Raw genomic sequence first — 22,275 nt, forward strand, 5'->3', positions numbered from 1 at the left:
GTCACCTGTATAGGCTCTCTCTTTAAGATCACAAGAGGTTCTTGCAAAATTTTCCAAGCAATTATTTTGAACTAAAAAATTATTTTACAAAGAAGAAAGGGAAAAGAGAAATGGGAAAAAGGAAAGGGAAAACAAAAAATCTAAGTTGCCAAAGGACTTCTAGGTTTCAACTAATATTTTCTACATAATGCATGACAACAATGATGGTTTTAATAAATAAACCCTTATTATTATTATTTAGAGAAAAGACATCTCACTTATTTTGATAGTAGAGGAGAAGTATCCCCTTTGCTACCAACTGTAAATCAAAACTTTCATGTAGATTTTGAACAAACTCTTCTCTTGTTAATGGCTTGTTATAAGGCTTTAATATGTGGCCATTAATGAGAAAAGTAATTCATTCTTCATCAATAGTCTTAATTTTCACTACCCCATTGTTGAAAACAATTTCTATTTCATAAAGACCCAACCAATGTGGTTGAAATTTAGCTTGAAAATATTTAAACTTGGAATTAAAGAGAATGGCCCAATCACCTGGCTGGAACTTTTGACTTTGATGAATTTATCATGCCACCTTGTCCTCTATTGTTGGATTATGCTTTTTTTGTTTGTATGGCATCTTGTAAAATCTCATCCAATTCAGTCAACTGTGTTAATATTTGTTTATGGACTTCAGAGAGATCTACCCCTAAGTTTGTTCTTGTTTTGTAGGTATTCACTTGGAATTCAATAGGAAGGAAAATTTTCTTTTCATAGAAAATCTCATATGGAGTATGTCAAGTAGTATTTCTCCATGTGGTTTGGTATGCCCAGAGGGCTTCTGGAAGTCTATCTGCCCAGTCTCTTCGATGTAGATGTACAATCTTGGTCAATATGGCTTCAAGAAATTTGCTGGTAGATTCCACATGTCCATTAACTTGCGGATTCTATGGAGTGGACTTACAATGCCTGATCTTATATTGCTCCATGATATTATGCACTAGCTTGTATGTAAATTTCACACCATGATCTGTTAAAATTTCTCTTGGGACACCGATTTGGGTGAAAATATCATAAAAAATGTAACAACAACATTTTTAGTAGCAAAAGTTAGCGGTTTAGATTTTACCCATTTGTTAACATAATCAGTGCAACCAAGTATATACCTCTTTTCCTTGGATGGAGGATTGATGGGTCCAACAAAATCTGGAGCCCATTTTTCAAAATGCTCTATTAGTACTTGTGGTTGTAGAGGCATTTCATCTAATTGAATAGGTCTTCCCTTTTTCTTATAACTATCACATCTTTTGACATATTCTTTGGCATCCTTGAAAAAGGAAGCCCAAAAATATCCCAAAAGAAGTAATTTATATGTGGTTCTTCTGTAACACCCCACTCCACATTTACCCACTTTAACTTGTTCACAAGGGTAAACATGAGATGAGAGTTACTATGCATGACCCGATTTCCAAGATGAACTTATGGAAAATGGGCTCCACATGTCCAGAACTAAATGCAAATACCCAATGACACATGATCACACTGTTATCATCCTAACTTTACCCAAAATTATTTCTTTTCAATTTTGTTTCCTTGGATTTAACACAATTTTCTATTTTTGGCAGTTTTCAGGTTCTAAACTTCTTAGGCCATTTTGAGGGCCTAAATGACATTTTCGGGGAAAACAGAGAGTCCAAAGAAATGCGAAATGTGTTTTCCAAATTCTCTATTTTATCTCCTCGAGGACATCTTCGAAACAAGGTATTATGATATCCAGACGAAGATCGTATGCCAAAGTTATGACCTCGGGAAGTTAGAGGTCCAAAATTATTAATTTATACAAACACATTGTGTACATAATACCTATAGGCCATAAATACATATATGTTCACTGATTCAATAAGTTCACTAGAGAATCATCAAGAATGATTGTTTCCCTCTATTACTAGCTGCAATAACACACATTAGCTCATGCATTCATATAAGATAAACAAGAGCCCATCAAACCGTGAAATGAATCCATAACAAGGACACATCACATAATGAGAAATATACCATGCATGTGGCTGAAATTTAACGTGGATGAAATAATTGAAAACCAATAATAATTTCATACATAAAATCATAATTTGTGCTTGTTAATCTCAATCAGATTCAACACATAATAACATATGCAAATGCCAACCAAGTCAAGGACTTCCACATACCACCTGATCATAGATTGGGCTGAACCAAATATTTCTTTCAGTTAATCACCCCTGTACAATATTCCAAGCTCAAATGTGGGATCACATTGGATAAACCAAAACAAACCAACCAGGTAATCCATAAGCCACACCACCTCATCCCCCAACCACAGTGATTTCACCTCAACTGGCCCAGAAATCAGTAATACCCAAACAAGTTTGGATTCCTTCGAATTTCTTCACCATACCCAGAGGAATTTTCTTATCTCCACTCATCCGTCAAGAGTTCCAGGAGAAACACCATCTTCACCCTCGACCCTTGGGAATTTTCCCGAGACCACCTCAACCAGGATCCAATGCCTACCGGCCATCCAAATCTTAATCAAAACAAGGAACCCACTATTGTAACATTTTTTTGATCCTTTTAAAATATTATGAGATTTTTGAAATTTGTTAATTTATTTCCAAGCTAATCTTTGAGGCACATGCAAATTTTCTGTCCAAATGGTTTTAATACAAGTTGTTGGATTATCTTTCAAATAATAATTTTATTTATAAATAAATATAATTTTATAAAAATATATAATGATATTTTTATAAAATTATTTGTTTAAAATATAAAATTGTTGCAAAATTGATTGGAATAAAACACTCCCTCGAAGTGATGGACCAACCACCAAGAGCTCATGAAGGGTCAAAGTTTATTATCCACCAAGTCACATGTCAGGTCAAAGTTTGATATATAACAAGCCAAATCAAGGAGAGGAGCCCACAACGAGCGTGGTACACAACACGTCCAAATAGTTTGTGGTTGTTCAACAAAATGAAATGTGTTACCACATTTTCTTGTTGTGTGTGGGAGAAAGGCCACACAAATACCCAAGTGTTAAGGCGATGTCAGTGATATAGGAAAAAGAAAAGCTCCAAGTGTCATTATGGTCCCCAACTCTTTTGTTTAATGTCGAGGGTTTTGATGATGAAGCTTCTACTATTCGACTAAAAATATTTGGAATGAATTTTGACTACTTCAAATGTAAAAAAATATGTAAAGGATCACCCACATAGAAAACCAACAATCACTAGAGAAATCCAGAATTGGCATTTATACTGTGAAGTTCTTCCCATGAATATAACACCATTTTTGCAATGAGAATGCCAAATGGTTTTAAGGAAACAAAGAATTCAAGTTATCAAGTTTCTTTAAAAGAATCTGATCCTAGATCGGTATCCCCTTTCCAGTTGAAGTTCACAGTTGAGTTTTTACAAGTGACAAAGTTATCTCAAAGCATTATGAAGCCCATAGAAAAGTCGTCGAATCCACTCGACACCACCAAGAAAATTAACTTAAGGAGGAATCAATTTTGAGAAGTGCACAGACACAGGGTAAAACCATTGCAGGTTTCAACGATGATAAGAGGTTTGATTTTTTTGTTTTGTTTTGTTTTTGTTTTTGTTTTGTTTTAGAATAGCCTGTTGTTAGGAATAATACTGAGAGCGGGGGGGGGAGTGAATCAGTATTAAAAAATCAATAACTTTTTCCATTTCATAATCAAATTTATATACACTACTTCAGTGAAGAGAACTCGCGTGCACACACAACTGTTCTTAAGACCAATGTATATCCAGTGAACTTATGATTAAGTTAATTCATCATATGTTGATCTTTAATTAGTGCATCAGTACTTAATTAAACATTAAACAATAACCATGTGCAACAATAAGAGAATAAACCATCAGACATAAGCAACACACATGAACACCAAGATTTAAGGTGGAAACCCAATGCGGGAGAAAAACCACCTGTTGTTGTCTCTATCTTCTTTTAATATAAAGAATAATCTGTTTACAATATTGTATTCGTGTAGACTCATGGCATTACACAGGCACCCACCTGCAGAAGGCTACAACCTTCTATCGTTCTCTAGCTTCTATTGGAAGGGAGATACAACCCCCTATCTATTGTATTGGCTGATATGTTTACTAGTATGTAGGTGCCGACCTACCACCTTCACTCACTCTCCAGCTGCTACTGGATGGGATCTCCAACCCCCTGATCTAATCACCATCCACTATTGGCAGTAAGCTTCGACTTCCTCACTGAAGGCTCCAACCCTCAGTATCCTCCAGGGACTACATTTCATAAATTTTCAGACTAGATACTCCTGGTACACAACAACACAATATGTTGGCCGCATTTAATCAAATTTTCATACTGGACCCATCAGTAACGTTGAAGCTCAAAATCAATCACCACTGCAATACAACCATCAAATACATCTGCATCAACCAATCATTGAAACTCAATCATCAATCTCTGATATAACTGAAACCCAATCGTCAATCTTTGAATCAACCACAAGAAACTCAATCATCAATCTCTAAAGAAACCAATCACTAAAAACTCAATCGACCGACACTTAATCAAAATTCAATCAATCAACTGGAATAAACAGATAATTGTAACCAGTACACAGATCTGAACCCAGAACACTGCATCAACAACCAGAACCAATTGCAACCTCAAAAATCATATGTCAGAATGTACACACAACTTCAATGAAGCCAACCTGCATGTATATGCTACTTCAATTAAACCAACTTTCTTATACCTCCAAAAATACCGAATCATAAAAACCTCTGAATAAAAACTGTTCCATCCAGTAACATTCTGAGATCTACTATCAAATTACAGAGTCTAAACAGAAAGCAACAAGTATCACCCTTCTCACTTAATAAATCAATCAATCATAGTCAATCTCCTTATACATTTAGTTCTACTTTCAGATCTAATGAAGACATCATTTACAAACAACAGTAAAACAACAACACTGATCAGATAGATCAGTCATCCCTGAACAACAAGATTTTCTTCTGGATACACTGCTTGGAAGTGCTGAACCAACGTGTATACATGCCTTCACCAAGGCAAACCGTTGTATAGATCTGCAAATACAAACTTATACGTTGCAACTATTCTAGACTTCATATATACCCATATCATAGAATTTAAGGGAAAAAACATTTGTTAGCTCTCAAATCTAGCCTATCCATTATCAGATCACATAATGATAATTCATTATGATCCTGATCCATCATTAAATCTCATTCATCATCAAACACTTAGGTGCATACTTAGTCCAGATCAAGAAAAGCATAAAAAACGCATAACATGCATATTTTATTTTGATCTAACACTTCATAAGATATTCATTATTTGTGCACTTATCCCTTTGATCTTCTCCTCCTTATATAGTTTTAGCCTTTCTCAATACCTCAAAACCAAAACAACGCTTAGAAGTTGTGGTATTTGTGGATGGGATCAAGCAATCGTTATTCCGCTCAATATTGTGGGCCAATACCATGGTATGGACCCTTGGTATTCTTTCACCTTAATTTCCTTAATTTTCCATTTGATATGCGCTTTTCCTCTTGTGAAAGTGTGTGCATACGTATACGCTCTTTTTGTACAATGAACCTACTTGTATAAGCTCTTTTTGTATAGTGAACCCGCGTATACAACTTAACATACCTGAAAACCATTATTTTTCCTCAATTGCTTGATTCTGATCTGTAGTCCTTTGTTCCATCATCTTGTTCTTCTGTAACATTACTTCATTACCTCTTAATAGACCTGTTATAATGCATTTGTCATCATACATCACTTCTGAACTGATTCCTCTAAACTACCCTACATTTTGTCACATACTGTATGTTAGAGTCGATATTGTCATCCCTCTGTCAGAGATCAACTCTTCTTGTTGCATTTCATGTTAGGTGTCCCGCCCAGTCATTTGCATTCCATTAGGTGCATAGATCATCTGACGGTAGTGGCGTTCCTCCAGTTTCCCTCATGTTATCTACCTGCTGGCTCATGTTTGTTCATTTAAAAAACATATACAGTCTTTTTTATCTTGAAAATTGCAAAGGTTGTCTTTAGGGTTTCATTGTCAAATAGGTCTAGGGTTTCATTAGGGTTTTGTCAAAAAATGTGTCAGAGTGTTCAATAATTGCCAGCAGGCCATGAGGATGTTTCAAAATCAATAAAATTCATCATCAAGTGTTCAAAATGTGTTTTTCCTCAAAACTCTGTTTTGAGGAAAAAACAGAATATTTAGCCTTTATTGTAAAAAATCATGAAAATTTTGTTTTCCTCATTGTAAATCCATTCATCTGCATCCTGGTTTCCTTCCTTAGCCCCAGAAGCTCCATGACCTGCAAAGCAAGCAAAGCTCAGGTCATTAAATTCATCATGAAGTTCAAAAGAAGTGAAAAGGTCCAAAAAACAGAGTTTGTAAATAAAGTCAAAGACAAAACATTATGAAAGTGGGTTTTGGAAGAAATAAATTTAAAAGCTTCATATATAAACCATTCCTCCAAGTGTTTGAAACTCATTTGCACTCCAAGAGCCAAGAGAAAACAAAGCAAAGTGATTGTGGGAGTTTTGGGTGAAATTCGCTCCAAATCGACTGGTGCGGCCCACTGGGCAGGAGGCGTGACACATTGGCCAAGTGCGGCGCAATGGGCGCATGGGTGCAGTGCATTGGGGAGTGTTTTAACAAATAATCAGACCCTACCATGTCAAATTCCTCAAACAAAAATTGTTGCCTAGTGTTTTGAAAATCTATTTTGCTACCAAGTTCATCTTCCCTCCATCATTCCCTACCCCATTTTTCCCTGTTTTCATGCTTCCCTAAGTTCCTCTACCCCCTAAATTCACTAATCCCCTATCCCAAGTTCCCTTTCCCAAATTTCCTATTATAAAATCCCAAACCCTAACCTTATACAAAACCTCCCAAACATCCCATATTTTCCCTAACTAACTCTGTCCCAACAGTCCCAAAATTCCCACTATTTTTCCCTCTCCTAACAGTCCCTTGTTTCACTGTTTTCCCTTGGTAGCAGAGGTCAAACAATCATCAAAGGCAGTCCAACACAGTTTCAACACCTATTTCTCCAAGCCAATTTGTCTATCAGCAGTTATGGCATCTGATCCTTCATATGATTATGAAGAAGAGACCCAAAGTGATTCACCCACGGAGGGACATGCACCCAGGAGGCCTCATAGAGGTGGCAGACATATCAGAGAAGAACCTACCACTCTTACCGAGTTGTAGGCCTGCCCTCTTGCCCTCTTTTGTTTCCAGCATCAGTCATGTTATGAATTTTGCGAGAAGGTTGCTCATATTCAGTTTCATCGTGAGTTGGCCCGCTTATTTGTGTTGCATTTGCATGGTGATCAAGCCACTCTTGCCGATGTTACTTTCACATTAACACCAGAAACCATTTCATTGGAAACTGGCATACCAAACATTGGAGAACCATGGAATAAGAGACAGAAGATTGACCGGCAACACTATGAACCATACATCAAACCTGGTTTTCTAAGGCAGGTTAAGAGAGTGTTTCCTTTTTGCTTTTTCCAGGATGAGTATGCTCCTTTAATGAAACTCATCATGAAGTATTTCACCTGTGAGGGCTGGTTCTCCCGCTTGTATGCTTATCACATCAGGCTGTTGATGCATTTCACTCGAGTACGGATGATGAACATTCCTTATTTCATATTCCGAAACATAGAAAGGATGACCACCCTTGTGAAGCATAAGAGCCCTCAGCAGCAGTTTTACAGTATTTATCATTTTGCTCTCATCAAAATTGTGGTTGTTCATCAGCTTGGTTTACAGGGCATCACATTGGATGAATTCATCTCTCATGAGTTTTTCAGAGCTTCACAGGGACCTTCAGAGTTTGGGCATGAGACAGGTGGACCTTCTTATCAGTAGGGCCATGAGACCGCTAGTGTGCCGGTGTTCATATCTTATCAGAGAGGCACTAGACGGTTGTTTGTAGCAGCGAAGCGAGTGTTATCTCCACCCAGGGTGGAAGGGGCTTCACTTCCTCCATTAGCATAGCAGGTTCAGGACCGAGGCAAGAGGCCTCTACAGGAGGAAGGACCATCATGTGAGCAAGAGACTGATTTCATCCTCATTGAGGGTGATGATACTGACTTGGGCCCACAAAGTGAAAATCTTAGACAGATCATCAAGGAGCAGCAGGCGGACATTGATGCATTGTCCACCAACTTGGATAGAGCCCAATGGACTATACAGTATTTGGAGCAGAGGAACAAGCAGCTTGAAGATCAGCAGGTGGTGATGGAGTTACAAAACATTCGACAAAACCGCCAAAGTGCCCGGAGGGGGAGGATAGAGTTCACTTCATTGGAGCAAGAGATCAATGCTGATCGAGAGTCATGGCTTGAAAGAGTCAATACCCACTTGGAGAGGAAACTAGAGAAGGCCATCAATGAGAAGAATATGCTCAAAAACTTGTCATATCATTATTTGTCCTGGAACTTGGTGTGCAAAGCAAGAATCAGGAATTTGAAAGCTAAGTTGAAGAGAGCATCAAGGAGGCAAAAAGAGGATGAAGGACTTCAAATCTTGGTTGAGGATTCCTTGGCCCATCACAGCACTTAATTAAGAAGACTCAGCCCAAATTTCAAGACATTTGGAGCAATTCTTGCATTTTTGTAAATTTTTGGCACAAAAAACAGAGTTTTTCTCCCTATGCGCCGAGCCACGTGGCGCTCGCTTTTGCTAGAGGGCTCTAAATCACAAAAAATTTGCATTTCTAGATTTTTCATGGAAAGTTATGCTTGCCTACTTATGGCCAAGAAATTTGGGCAGGTTTTGAGCCCTCAAAAGGTAAAAAAAAAAACTCAAAAAATGACCTCACTGCCCCTATTTTGACACACAGGAAGCAGTGTTGGGAGAATGGACTTTTGGAGGGGCAAATGGAGGCCAAATTGAAAAATTCCAATTGGGTTGGAAAGTAGACAGGCAGATCTTTCTAGCAAGCACACCTAGAACTCATTTGGACATCAGGAAGGCTTCCAAAAGTGGGTCCAAACAGGCGCTATGCATAGAGAATCAGGCGCGGCACATATAGGAAAAATTGCCAGTTTGACCAAGTTTTGCTCTGTTTTTCGCCCAATTTTGCCTATTTTGACTTTTTAACTTTCCTAATGGAAAATTTATGATGTAATTTTATGAATTGATGGATTATGATGTAAATATGTTTGATTTTCACTTGTAGAGGTAGATTCATCAGTTTAGAGGTTGTTTGAAACTGAATGAATCAGTTCCCTTCTTTCTAGAGGCATGCTGTTATGTTGCCTAGTTTCTAGTTCTCAGTTTAGAATCAGTTGGATCAGCTCCTAAACTTGTGAGCTCGACCCCTAGAGGCTAGGATGAGTTGTTGTTTGCTTATATCTTATGTTTTTTCAGTCATTAGCATGGATTGACTCTGGAGAAAGCTTTGAGCTTCATTGTACATTCATTTTCAATATTTTGGCTAAGGAATTGAGACCAGGATTTGCAACACTCTTTGGGATTCATGTGGCAATTTGTATTGGTACAGTGCTTCTCTTTGTAATTGTGAATTTTGTTCATGTATGCCATCATCTGTGTTATTTCTTCTGAACTAAGCAAACAAGAGTGTAAGTAGAATTCATTGAAAGTGCAATGCTCTACTTGAGGTTTGCTTTAGTTGTTTGATGTTTTCAGCTGTTTGAGGAGGATTCATGATTGCCCTTGCCCTTTTCAACACCTCAACTATCTTTTCCCTCCATCTCATTAAAATATAAGTGCCAAAATGGTTGTCTACCTTGCCCCATCGAGATCTCTGCAGAAATGAGCCTCAATCCCCGCACCCCAAAATCCGCCTTTCCCTTGATTCCAAAAAAACCCCCCAAAAATCACATCAAATCCTTGTACTTCATACATAGCCTAAAATCAGTTTATATTTCAGTCATCTCAACCCCCATAGATCATCTTTTGTGGAGATTGACCCGGAGAGAGCCCTCTCCTGTCCTCGTAGGGCTAGCTACAAGGCTGAGCATGGTTTGATGTTGGCCCTGGATCCTACCTTTTCAGCGTGAGGTAAATCTAGGCACTAACACTGTAAACACAACTGTCATGCATTTTGTTTTTCCATCATTCTATCATCTCTGACTTGTAGATTCATCTATGTTCCATCATTCTGTCACCTCTAATCTGTCCTGTAGATTTATCTAGTTGCCATATACTTGTCCTGCTACGAGTGAGTTTCCATAAAGGACAACACATACATCATATAGCCAACACCTGTTCAGAGTTTTTAAACCCAATGCTTCAGACTTCTATGTGAGTCCATCTTAATGGAAGTGCCCAGATTTCTTGAGAAGATTGGTTTGGATTAGGGAATGGAAATACAAAGAAATATATAATGATGAGGGGAGTGTTCTTGAGTTGGCTGTTTAGGAATTTTATTTTAATTTTTAATATAATTTATTAGGTTGATTTAAGAGATAAATTAAGGATATATTTTATTATGATGCAAGTTAGATGCGTGAAGAGATCTCTCTTTTTATAAATTGATTAATTTATTAATATTACTATATAATTAATTAAGATTTATACCTTATTCAAATGTTAAGTTTATCAGACTTTTATTTTTATTTTTCATATTTTTTTTACTGAGTTAAATTTAATTAATTAGGATTCTATGTTAATTAGAAGTGTGAAATAATGGTTCTTTTTTATTTTGATTCTATGTTGCCTAAGCTTTTAATTTATCATAATTAATCTAAAGTTGATAAGAATAATTAACTTAAATTAATTATGATAAATTAAAAGCTTAAGTAACATAGAATCAAAATAAAAAGGAATCACTATTTCACACTTCTAATTAACATAGAATCCTAGTTAATTAAATTTAACTCAGTAAAAAAAATATAAAAATAAAACAATCTAATAAAATTAACATTTGTATAAGGTATAAATCTTAATTAATTATATAGTACTATTATGAGATTAATAAATTAATCAACTTATAAAAACTCTTCACACATCTAACTTGCATAATAATAAATTATATCCTTAATTTATCTCTTAAATTAACCTAATAAATTATATTAAAAAATAAAATTAAATTCCTTAACTACTGACTCAAGAACACTCCCCTCATCATTATATATTTCTTTGTATTTCCTTGCCCCAATCCAAACCAATCTTCTCAAGAAATATGGGCGTTCCTTGAAGATGGACTCACACAGAAGTCCGAAATGTGGGTTTAAAAACTTTGAATAGGTTATTCCAAAACATTTTGTTTCAAATTTTACTCACCTATATAGGCTCTCTCTTTAAGATGACAAGAGGTGCTTGCAAAATCAACATATACAATTTAATTGTGAGCCACCCTAGGCATTTCGATATTTAATGGAGAGGAGGGCTCCACAATTAGCTTTTTTGAAAAACCATGTTTCATATGTGATGCCTTGTGAGCAATTGCGGCGGGCTCCCTCCTAAAAATCGCTTACTACCTAGACCCCCTTCCGCATTCCATCAATTTGTAGATTGGGTGGTTTTCTATATATTTCCATGGCATTTGAATGCTAGAAGGGATAGAGGGCATGTTTTGGCTTAGCTAATGATGTTTGGAATGAAGGAATGGAATAATTCAAAACTTTTCCATATTCAAGTCAAGCTGGTTGTAGTGATGGTAGTTCCTCTGCAGGTTATGTGATCTCTGAAGAAAGATGAAGATGTAGTTGTGAAGCTTTGATTAACATTAGTTTCTAAAACTAATTTTCATACAAGCTTTTGACATTAATACAAAATCTCAAAACCATTAATGCATTTTCTGAAATTGCAGAGGTAATAAAGAAAATTACAGAGAGAATGGATAATTCAAGGAGAACTCAAGCTACAAGGAGGAGGTTCATGTGAAAGCTATTGGGACCATCGTAAGACAAAGGAGTTGATTTCAAAATGGAAACAAGTTTTCTATGCACAAAATTGATTTTCAGATTTCTCAAAGAACCACCTTCAAAGTTCATTTATGAAAAGAATATTGCCAAAATGTTTAGCACAAAATGGTCTTCTTGCAATTTCATTTGCGAGAGAACATAAAATTTTCTTGTTGCAACATAAACTCATATTTTATTTTAGCATAGATGGAAGCTTCTACAAGATTGCAGAGGAAAATTTTAAAGTGTAATTTACAGGCTAGTAAGGTCTTGGTCTTCAAATATTCAACCAAATTTGAAAACACTTGCTAGTTGGCTCTGGCAAGATTTGATGTTTTCGAGAGAAGATTAATTCTTTTATAATTTGAATGTACAATTTCAAGTTCTTTTTAAGAGAGAGTCATTCCACAATGGATACCTTTGAAGAAAAACAATTGTTTCTTTCAATACTACAAGAAAAGAAATAATTGTAACAACCTTGGTAAAAAAATCCATGTAAAAATTAATAAAGGTAAAATAAGAACTTGGACATGTGACACATATTCCAAGCTGAATGTTGGGAAAAAACATAATGATGGGGATCACTTGGGATTAATTAATGGCTAAGGAAATTGGAAAAGGCAATGGCTAAGGCTTTGGAAAGGAAAAATGACATTTATTGGCATTTTATTTATGAAAATAATGGAAAATATGAGAAAAAGAGGGTGAAAGGTCACAGGTAGCATGTGAGGAGGAAAATGAAGAAAATAGAGGTCCAATTGATAAAAAGGCTTTTGAGGATTAGTTTGTAACCTTTTGTCAGTTTAGTTCGGGAGCTCTCTCTCTATTCTCTCTCTCTCTCTCATACTCTTGGATACTTAGAGTTTCTTGGAGCACTCTTGGAGGAGTGTGGCATAATTGGAGTTTTGGAGCAAGAGGACATCGAGATCAACAACTACAATGGGTTTTTTTTGCAGGTACCAAGTTGCATGTATGTTTTCCTCACTAGTTTTGGCATGCATGACATATGATGGTGGTTATTTGGTTATGATTTGTAATTGGCATGGAGGATTTCCTGTATTGACAATTATTTTTCCTAGCCTTTCCATTTCATGGATAGCCCTATAACAACTTGGGTTGAGTTACTATTCCTGGAAGCCTTGGTTGGTCAAATGCTCTGGAAGCCCTTGGTGGGTTGAGTTACTAGTCTTGGAAGCCTTGGTTGGATGCTATGGAAGCCCAAAAATAGCTGTGGGTTGAGCTACTAGTCCCAGAAGCCCTGGTAAAAACAAACATTGTGGAGCCTTGGACAGCTTGGGTAGAGACCAATCTGGTGATGGTTAGTGATGTCCGATCATGAGGTGGAATCGTTGGTTGAGGGTTGAGGTGATTTATCCTCTGGAATCCCTGGATGGTTTTGATTGATGTGTTTTATGAGATCCCATATTCATGCTTGGAATATGGCATGGGGGTGGCTGGCTGAAAGAAATATTTGGTTCAGCCTAGTCTACAATCGGGTGGTTTGTGGAAGTCCCATACCTGTTCATCCTATGAAATCATCAGTAAGAGCTCTCTTTCTCCTTGGTATTTCATGGGAAAATATACTTGTTTATATGTCTGTTATACCCTTGATATTTTTGTTGGTTATATGTTGGTTATGAATAAGTTTTATGACAATGGAAATGTATGGCTCTCATCATGTTTTGGCTCATCACTAAATGTACAATGAATATATGTCTTAATATATGATGATGCAGTTATTGTGATGATGAATCAATGCTTCTTAGTGATTCTCAGATATGTATGAGACCCCCTATGCTCAGATCTGCTGTTTAAACTTGTAGATTGCATCTTTGTGACATGTTTGATGAAATTCCAGTCATAGCTAGTAGGGGTCCAGTCAAGTCCTTATTTAATTAATTGCATTTATATAATTTTTCCGATGTTATCTTTGATTTTTGTAAGTTTCATGGAGTTCTGGGTAGTGACATGAGCTCTGACCCTGAAAAAGTGTCATAGAATTAAGAGTTGCAGGCACAAAACTAACTAGCAAAGTCCCCATTCACATACATTCCCATGTTGTCGGGGTGACTATAGGGTCCTAGTTGCACTCATGACCATGTTATAGGAGCGATTGAGGGTTTAATGTAGCAAACATTCAGTTTGTCTAAGGTCTAGTCACATGGGTGGTTTGGATGGATCCTAGGGGTTTTGCAGTATGTCTAGAAGGTCTATGTAGTGTGTTTCATCGGTTCCACTTCCTTAATTGACACATGGGGAGTTGAATCATATCATAGTAACTCTTCGTCCCATGTTTACCCTGGTTGGTCAGTTACTTGGGTAGATGTGGGAGGAGGGTGTTACATAGTGGTATAAGAGCATGGTTCATCCCTCAAATTAGATGGGTGATGTGTTGATCATCCATTCATGTCGGTTGCATATGTGTTACTAATACATGTGGTATATGTGATTGTTGCATATGCATGGTGTTGATCATGGTTGTAGCGATGTCGCCATGTGAAGGTTGATGGTGTTATCGTGGAATGTTTCATCATGAGTGTATGATTGGTTATGCGTTGTTTATGCAAGTTAGTGTTTACATGTTGTCAAGTGTACATTGATATGGTTGTTATTGTCACACATGAGGTCATGATGTGTAGTTGATATGGTCATGCATTAATGACTGGACTATGCTTAGAATGATTTCTATATGTTGTTATATCTATAGGCTATATTTCTATATGTTGTTATGATTATGTTTATACATGTATCACACCAAATCGATTGACATTGCATATGATATATCTTCCTCGAATTATGCTAAGGCACGTTGGTTTTTTTATGATTTGGTTTAGGCGACATAAAATGCCTTGCAGGAAAGAGATCAAGATGACTAGCAGAATCATAGATTACAGTTCACAAAATTCTCCTTATGGATCAGATGAGAAGCATGGTGTTGGGAATTATTCTGACTTGGCTGACACATTGACAAGCTTGAAGGCATAAAAAGGGAGTTGCAAAGTAGATAATGACAAAATCATACAGGCACAAGAGAAATAAGCAGAGGTTAATGCATTAATCCTTCAGAGTTTGTCAGAATTACAGCAACAGGGGCCACTTCAGATCAACCATGAACATGAGGACAGAACTAATAGGTCATATGTTAGTCGGTCTCATGGTGGGTACAACTCATATAGAGATGACAAGATCAGAGATGGTAGCTTCTTGGAAACTTCAGATATGAGAGGTGATAGAAACGAGTACTATTCTAGTTCTAGTTATACTAGGTATCATGATTGTTGTTGCTATCATCCTTATAGGAGGAGTGACAAGGGATATTTTCCAGATGAGTTTAATAAATCAAAGCCACCTACATTTGATGGAGAGATGAAGAAGTCACAGGATTTAGAAGCATGGTTGATTGGAATGAATAAGTTCTTCAAATCGCATGATTATTCAGATAACATGAAGACTAGAATAACTACATTCAGTCCTAAAGGTAAAGCATATATATGGTGGGAATATCTAAAGAATTTTAAAGATATTTATGAGGAGGAGTTGACTTGGAGTAAATTTGAGAGGCTATTCCAGAAGCAACATCTATTATAAAGATACTATGACGGCAAGGAAAAAGAGTTTTATGAGCTAAATAAGGGATCTATAACCGATGAGGAGTACACTAGAAGATTTCTGGATTTGTTGAGGTATGTGCCTTACCTCAAGGAGGAGAAGGAAAAGATCCATACATTCATCAGTGGTTGCCGATAGCATTCAAAGACAAGATTGAGTTTGATTAGCCTAGATCATTGGAGGAGGCCATCCAAAAGCTAAAGCATTGTTATGAGCAATCAAATCACAAATATGAGACTAAGTTGGACTGCAAAAGTAATGCAAAGAACAAATGAAAATGGGACAAGAAGTGAGAAACACCCCAGGGTACAGGTAATAAAGAGAATGTAACACCATCTAAGAAGTTCAATGCATCTGATGAAGGACAGGGACTTCAATATAAGGAGAAAAATAAGGATGAAGGTTGGAAGCCTTTGCAACGTTGGAATTGTGGAGGAAAGCATTGTAGGAGAGACTATCCACAAAATTAGGGTGGAAGACCGCAGATCGACAATGCTAAGGAGGCACAACATTCCTAGGATCTATGCAACACTAGATAATCGGTAGGCAGATCACCAGGCATGTATTATCGAGATGGACGGTAAGATTTGTGATCAACTTGTTTATATTTTGATTGATCTTGGATCTAATTATAGCTATGTTAATCCTGACCTATTGGATAAGTATGGTTTGAATAAAGAAGTACATGCAGAGTCTTGGTTAGTGCAATTCGTTATAGGTACAAAGAAGCGATTTCATCATTGGGTAAGAGCTTGTGCATTTGAGTCAAATGGTATGTCTACATCAACACATTTTAATGTATTGTTGTTGGGATCATACAATATTTTGTTGTGTATGCACTGGTTGTATCTTCATAGGACCAAGGTGGATTGTTATGACAAGGCTATTGAGTGTCTGGATGATAATGGGGAATAAAAAGTTTTGTAGGGTAAGAATAAATCAATACCAGTGAGAATGGTGACAACTATGAAGGCCAAGTGTAGTCGCAGGAAAGGGTGTGTGTTATTTGTAGTGCATATTTCTAGTGAAAAAGTTAAGGAAGTTGAGGATGTAAATGTTTTGCGCAGGTACCCAATTCTACAACAGTTTCAGGATGTATTTCCCGCAGATATTTTCAAAGTTTCCACCTCAGAGGGAAGTATAATTTTCTATTGAGTTGGTACTAGGGACAACACCAACATCTAAGGAACCTTACATGATGATCACACAGGAGTTGGTAGAGCTAATGTTGCAGTTGAAGTAAATTCTTGACAAGGGATACATTAGGCCATGTGTATCACCATGGGGCACAATGGTATTTTTTGTGAAGTAGAAGGATGGTGCTCTCAGGTTGTGCTTTGATTACAAATAATTGAACAAAGTGACCATTAAGATCAAGTATCCGTTTCCGAGGATTGATGATTTGTTTGATCAGTTGAAGGGAGCAACAATGTTCTCGAAGACTGATACGAGATCCATATATCATCAACTACGCATTAGAGAAGATGACATTCATAAGACAACTTTTTGGACTAGGTATTGACATTATGAGTTATTTGTAGTTCCATTTGGCTTGACTAATGCTCCAACTACTTTTATGTGCTTGATAAATAGTGCGTTGTGTCCTTATTTGGACAAGTTTGTTATTTTGTTAATTGTTATTGTGTTATTTTTGAGAGAGCATTAGTCGTATGCTAAGCTCAACAAGTGCAGTTTCTTTCAGACTGAGGTACATTACTTGAGACATGTGGTTTCCAAGGAATGCATAGCAATGGAACCAGAAACAATAAGACCTATCATGGAGTGGGCATCTCCTAGGAATGTGGATGAGGTGAGATCCTTCATGGGGTTAACAGGGCATTATAGGAGGTTCATAATGGAATTCTTGCAGATTGTTTATCTTGTCACATCATTGCAAAGGAAGGGAAAGAGGTTTGAGTGGATTGAGGAATGTGCATCCAGTTTTGAGCAGTTAAAGTAGTTGTTGACACATTTTCCGATGTTAAATATCACATATCCATACAAAGAGTTTGTGGTATGTACAGATGCTTGCAAGAGAGAGCTTGGTGGAGTCCTTATGAAGGAAGGACAGGTAGTGTGGTATGAGTCACAAAAACTAAATGAGCATGAGAAGAATTATCTGACACATGATCTTGAGTTGGCATCGATCATTCATGCATTGAAGATGTGGAGGTATTATCTTCTTGCCAGAGATTTTGTATTGATGAGTGATCATAATGGATTGCGATATCTATTTGACCAACCACATACGAAAGTTAGGCAAGTTAGATGGTTGGCCACGATCAATGACTTCAACTTTGAGATCAAGTATATTAAAGGTAAAGAGAACAAGGTTGCAGATGCTCTTAGTAGGTAGATATAGGTGAATCATATAACAACTATGAGCTCTTATGGGATAGATCTACAGGATAAGATCTTGCAGGCAGGTCAAAAATATGTCTGGTATTTAGAGCTTAGGCACATGTTACAATAGTGTACAAGTACATGTATAGGTACATGTACATGTATAGGTGCAAATACAGGTATACAAGATGAGGTATATATGTTCCAGATGACAGCGAGATCAATAAGGTTATCTTGAGAGAGTTTCATGCGAAACCATATTCAGGTCACCTGAGATATCAAAAGACATTGATAGCGGTGAAGAAGTTATACTACTAGCTGAACTTGAAGAAAGAAGTGGCAAATTCATGGTGAGATGCTTGGATTGTCAATAGGTAAAGGTAGAGTGTAAGCATCCAGGTGGGTTACTATAGTCGATCTTGATTCCAGAGTGGAAATGGGAGGTAATTTCCATGGAGTTCATCACAGGTTTGTCGAGGACATCGAGACAACATGACTGGATTATGGTTGTGGTAGACAGGTTGATGAAGGTAGTGCACTTCATTCCAGTGAGGTCTACATACTCAGCGAATGATGTAGCACAGGTTTTCATCAAAGATGTTGATCCAGGATTTTTTTTGCTATGGATGCGTTATTAAATTACATATAACAAAGAACTTAAAAACCATGGAACATAAACATATAAAATGAAGATAAAAGAGCCAAATCATGCATGAGATTGCGACACAGAGAATTGATTATAGAGTTCATCCAATTTGGACTACATCTTCGGGACCTGCTCAATAGTGGGGAGGCCTTCATTCATTAAATGTCATGAAAAGAGAAGAAGTACAAGGATATTTTACATAAACACCCTTATACCTCCAATCTGGAAGATATATGACAAATTTGTTGGCATTATGATACAAGTTTTGTCCTTGATGGCAACTCACTCATAGGTCAGTTCAGTTTTGATGAAAGGTAACCCACAGTGTAACAGGTCTATTCAGATGTAACAGGGCATTAGTACAGAAGAATAGGAAGATGGAAGTAAAGTCTACTAATCAGAATGAAGAAGTTGAAGGTAAAGGATGATGAAAAGTAGTTTAAGATGTATACGTAGGTCCACTTAGTCAAAACAGTGTATACATGCTGGTTCACAGAACAAAAAGAGCATATACGTATACATGCACTTTCACAAGAAGAAAAGCATGTATATGTTGGAAAATCAAGGAAATTCAAGAGGAGACAATACCAGGGGTCAATACCATGGTATTAGCCCACAATATTGAGCAGAGTAACGACTATTTGATCCCATCTAATAATACCACTGGTCCTAAGTGGTTTTGGTCTGAGGTATTGAGAAAGGCCTAAAACCATATAAGGAGGAGAAGATCATAAGGCTAGGGTGTGAAAGTGAAAGGGTTTCTAAGGAATACTTCTAATTGAAGTATATTTTATGTTGCAGGGGCTATGTTCATGATTTGATCTGAAATATTTTGTGCACCTTGAATTCAATGTTGGATCAGGATCATGAGACCTGAAATGGCTTATCATTGAATGTTCTGATATTGGTTGGGTTAGATCTGATTATGTACACCTGTTTTATTCTCTAAATGTCATGATATGGGTTTGTCTAAAGTCTGGAATTGCACCGAAGTTATGAGTTAATATTTGCAGACCTATATGCTGGTTCATCTCAGTAAAAGTGCGTGTACACACATGTTCTACTCTTCCAAGTAGCGTATGCAAAGGAAAATACTTTTCTTCAGATCTAACTGATCTATCTGATCAGTTCTATTGTTTGACTACTGTTTGTCAATGAAGTTATCTTAGATATGAATGTAAAACTGAATGCATAAGGAGTTTGGTATATGATTGATTGATTGTATAAGCGAGAAGGGTGATATATGCTACTACCTGTGTAAAGCTCTATAAATTGACAGTAAATGTTCAATAGATTGCTAGTTGGTACAAACTTGATTAAGAAGTTTTATGTTTCAGTAGTTTTGAAGGTATACAGAGGTTTGATTAAAGGAAGTAGCATATACACATAGGTTGGGTTCAGTAAAGTAGCATATATATTCTGATGCATGATTTTTGAGGTTGCAGCTGGTTCTGAATGATAATGCAAGTTTTTGGGTTCAACACAGTGTTCTGGTGACAATGATATGATTTTTCAAATTAACTGATTATTGGTTGATGCAGTTTGAAAGTTCTGACGGGTCCAGTATGAAAATTTGATGAAAAGAGGCCTTCTTGTGTCTTGTTGTGTGCCAGGAGCATCCAGTCTGAAAATTTATGAACCATGGTTCCTAGAAGAAGAGAGAAGGTCATAGCCTTCTATAGGTCGACGACTACATACTAGTAAACACTTTGGCTAGTACAAGAGCTAGGGGGTTGCAGCGCCCTTCCAGTAGAAGCTAGAAAATGAGAGAAGGTTGTAGCCTTCTATAGGTGGGTGCCTGCGTACTGGTATGAGTATGCACCGATACAAGATTGTTGTCCAGTCAATTTAGTGTCATAAATTGCTCTACATAAATTATCAATTCGGGTATCGTAAACTGATGAAGTGTGGTGCACTATATGTGCTTAGTTAACCTTTCTCTTACTTCGTTGTTTTCTAGTTTATGTTTTTTTTGGGGTTTTGTTTCTCATGCTTAAGGAAATTAATCTAATAAAGAAAAGTTATGCTTCTAAATGAAATCTATAAATGTTAATGGACAACTAAATCTAATGACTTTTAATGTTAAAATCTAATTTCTAAAGAAGGGAGAAAAGGAAATGAACATTAGATAAAAACAAATCAAAACTTTGAATAGTTAGATTAATCTAAGCCGACAAAATGTCTATGAAATGAAAGCAAAAATGATAACAGCTAAATGAAGTGTTTTATCACTTTGCTACACAATTTTGAGAGAACTACCTCCTTGTGATAACATTTTGAGAGACTCCATACTTCATTGTTCTAAAATTGAAAATGAGATTTAAATGAAAGACTAAGACTGAAAGTGAAATTGCAACTAATCTACTATAACAGCTAAATGAAGTGTTTTATCACTTTGCTACACAATTTTGGGAGAGCTACCTCCTTGTGATAACATTTGGAGGGATTCAATGCTTATTGTTCTAAAACTGAAAATGAAATTGCAACAAAATTAAATACAAAACATGTAAAGGAAAACTAATCTACTGTGTGATCTAATGATCCAAGCACCAATTGGAAAATACTTTCTTGGACTATTTTGCTAAGCATAGATTACACAGTTATATAAATCTACAATCAAACGGTTGAACACACTTGCATGAATTAAACTTGCATGAATGGAAAATCTAAACTATTAAACTTGAAAACAATAAAATGACATACTTGAATGAAATCAAAGCAAAACTACAAAATAAAATCTACTCTACCTTACATTCTAATATGCTCCATGACATCTACTTCACATCTCCTTTTGTGTTGGGAACCTCAAAGCTTTATTCAAATTCTTCAAAATTACAAAGTACAACAAGTTGCGCTAACAAAGTTTACAAAGCTTTTTAATAAAGGAGAGAGATCTTCTATTTATACAAAAAGATGATGTGTCATCTCATTAATGAGAGTCCATGAATCTCTCCCTATACCTCTAGAGTTATAATCAAAATAGGAAATGATAAGACACATGTCTTCTTAGAGTTTCAATACAAATAGGAAATGTGACACATATCCACATGATATCATGATCCTCTCCACTCAAATTCGAATTTGGCCTTAGCATGCCACATGAAGGTCTACTAGAAGCTTTCTTTTGACCTACACATGTCAACAATCTCATCCTACCTTTTAGTTATAAGCATATGCACATTATTTTCTAATTTTTAACCACAAATTCACTTAAAAATTCTAAGAATTAATAAAGTTTGAAAAAACATAGATGTGACCCAATAATGATGAAAGTGAGATGAATGTAGTGACATGGTAGTGAAATGGAGGTGATATAATGGACATGATAGTGAAAGTGTAATGGAAGTGAATAACAATTTCACATACCCCCCAACTAAAGCTATTGCATGTCCTCATGCAATATATATTACATTAAATATTTTGATCCTTTAGCTTTGGCTTAACTTTGTATGATATCATTTGATAACTTCATACTTCTGCAAAGTGTTTTACTTGAATTGCAACATGGTTGGTTCTTGTGTTACAACCATATTTTATTGTTGCATTCTATTTTGACCTTTGAACTTTGTATAATGATAATTTGATTATTGTTGCAAAGTATATCTTTATTGGATTGCATCATGGTTGGTTCTTGTGTGACAACCATGTTTGTGTTTGTATCCAATTATCCTTTAAGCAATTTTGAAAAGCCATTGTATGCTCATAATAATAATGTAATAGTTAAT

The sequence above is a fragment of the Pinus tabuliformis genome, chromosome X (assembly GCF_031772625.1).
Source record: "Pinus tabuliformis cultivar Carrire ecotype Pingquan chromosome X, CPIR1, whole genome shotgun sequence".
Taxonomy (NCBI): Eukaryota; Viridiplantae; Streptophyta; class Pinopsida; order Pinales; family Pinaceae; genus Pinus; species Pinus tabuliformis.